At 35.6% G+C, this 2,500-nt stretch overlaps 1 protein-coding gene across 1 annotated transcript in view; it reads left to right on the forward strand.

Moving 5' to 3' along the window:
• LOC133561250 (cyclin-dependent kinase 17-like) overlaps window positions 1-2,500 on the forward strand; it is a 135,796-nt gene that overhangs the window by 130,563 nt on the left and 2,733 nt on the right. The window contains exon 17 of the mRNA XM_061914600.1: window positions 1-2,500. This exon is cut by the window's left edge and continues 2,042 nt beyond it; it is cut by the window's right edge and continues 2,733 nt beyond it. The gene's annotated coding sequence lies outside the window, so the exon portion shown is untranslated.

Raw genomic sequence — 2,500 nt, forward strand, 5'->3', positions numbered from 1 at the left:
CTTGAAATGAAAATATTGCTATTTTTCTCTTAATATTGCAGTTTTTTTCATCAAACTGTTGTGACCTTTTGCTAGCAAGATTCCATCCCATCCATTTTCTACCGCTTATTCCCTTTCGGGGTCGCGGGGGGCGCTGGCGCATATCTCAGCTACAATCGGGCGGAAGGCGGTGTACACCCTGGACAAGTGGCTTTATTTATTCCTCTTTTTTAATTCTATTAAGTCATTGTTTTTTAAAATTACAATACTTTTTTGTAATATTGTGACTCCCATGTGTTTTTCTACTAAATTGTTTTGTTGTCAAATTAGTTTTTTTTCATCTCAATATTGCTGTTTTATTCTTTTTTAAAAAAAGGTCTATGTCTTTAAAAAAGAGCCTAAGCCTCTCTCCCTCTCATAGTAGCACTTTGTTTTCTAGCACTACCAACCAAATATTCCAAGTGTTTTCAAAATAATAATGTGACTTTCTCCTGCTGATATTATGACCTTGTGGCTGTAATGTTTGACTCATCTTTCCTCATACTCTTCACACTTTATTTCCCTCAAATGAGGACTTTTTCCACACAAAATTACACTTTTTTCAACTTTGTTTTGCAAAATATTTTACTTTTGTAAAGAATATTTTTTTCTCCAAAGAAATTAATGTTAACTCATTTCGATAACATTCTAACTTTTTGTAATATATTTGCTACTTTGTTCCCAAACAAACTTTTAACTTTTCCCCCAGAATGTTGACACTTTTGACCTGCTAATTGTCGACTTAACTCTCCATCATTTGGGCTTTGTGCTGAGGACTTTTCTTTGGTACATCTTGGATGTATTTCTGGTCATAGAGGTGTAATTATTGTGGCCCTCAGGTGCTATGAGAGTGGCCCTCAGGTGCTATGAGCGTGGCCCTCAGGTGCTATGAGCGTGGCCCTCAGGTGCTATGAGAGTGGCCCTCAGGTGTTATGAGAGTGGCCCTCAGGTGTTATGAGTGTGGCCCTCAGGTGTTATGAGAGTGGCCCTCAGGTGTTATGAGAGTGGCCCTCATACTCCGGTGTGGCGAGCACTAGCCAGGATGTTTTTGTCAGGCTGGCAGGAAGCAGAAAGCAAAAGGAAGTGATGTAAATATTTGCAGAGAAAGTTGTTGTTGTGTTAACTTGCACTTTGTGTGTACCTGACAGTATTAAAGGTGCGAAGGGGAGGGGCGGGGCTTCTCCACCTGGCCAGATGTTTGTCTGTCTCACACCTCACCTTCATTTGTGTCTTCTTGATGAAAGGCTCTACTTTTATGTCACGCAATTTTTGGTCAACTGATTTTTTTTTTTTTTTTGCATGAAATTAAGCTGAGAAATTCATAGAAAAAAATGTTAGCAAAATGTGTGTTTAAAAAGTCAGTGTTTTAAAGTTCAGTGTATAAAAATTCTATTTAAAAATTATATTTAAAAAAAAGAATAAGTGTTTTATAATTCTGTGTTTCAACATTCATTTTTTCTTTGGAATTCAGTGTGTAAAAATACAAGTTTTTTTAAAGTCAGTATATAAAAGTATTTTTTTCTTAGTTCAGTGTTTAAACATTGTTTAAAAAAGCAGTGTTTTAAGGTTCAATGTATGAAAAGTTTGTATTTTATAATTCAGTGTGTAAAAATATATTTCAAATGCATTGTTTTAAAATTCAGTGTATAAAAATGTTTAATGAAAATCAGTTCAAAAAATGAAGTGTTTAAAAATTCAATGTTTTAAAAATGTATTTTTTTAATTCAGTGTGTAAAAATACAGTTTAAAAAAGTAGTGTTTTTAAATTCAGTGTATGAACATTTTATATTTTAAATTTCATTGTGTAAAAACTACTTTTAATTCAGTGTTTAAACATATGTGTGTATATATCTATAAATATATTTATTTTTTTTAAATTCAGTGTATACAATTGTTTTGTATTAAATGTTTAAACAAATGTTTTAAAATTCCGTGTATAATATCTTAGTGTTTAAAAACTAAATGATTAAAAATTGTTATTTAAAATGTCAGTGTTTTAAAATTCAGTGTAAAAAAAAAAGAGTGCAGAAATCTATGCTGCTTCCAAAGTCCAAAGACGTTTCCCAGAATTTCCAAGCCAGGCGTCCTAGGAGCAGCCAATGAGGTGTCTCCTTTGAAGTCACCTGACCTCTTAGGAGCAGCCAATGAGGTGTCTCCTTTGAAGTCACCTGACCTCTTAGGAGCAGCCAATGAGGTGTCACCTTTGAAGTCACCTGACCTCCTAGGAGCAGCCAATGAGGTGTCTCCTTTGAAGTCACCTGACCTCCTAGGAGCAGCCAATGAGGTGTCTCCTTTGAAGTCACCTGACCTCCTAGGAGCAGCCAGTGAGGTGTCTCCTTTGAAGTCACCTGACCTCTTAGGAGCAGCCAATGAGGTGTCACCTTTGAAGTCACCTGACCTCTTAGGAGCAGCCAATGAGGTGTCACCTTTGAAGTCACCTGACCTCTTAGGAGCAGCCAATGAGGTAGATAGATAGATAGTA

Source organism: Nerophis ophidion, linkage group LG10 (assembly GCF_033978795.1).
Source record: "Nerophis ophidion isolate RoL-2023_Sa linkage group LG10, RoL_Noph_v1.0, whole genome shotgun sequence".
Taxonomy (NCBI): Eukaryota; Metazoa; Chordata; class Actinopteri; order Syngnathiformes; family Syngnathidae; genus Nerophis; species Nerophis ophidion.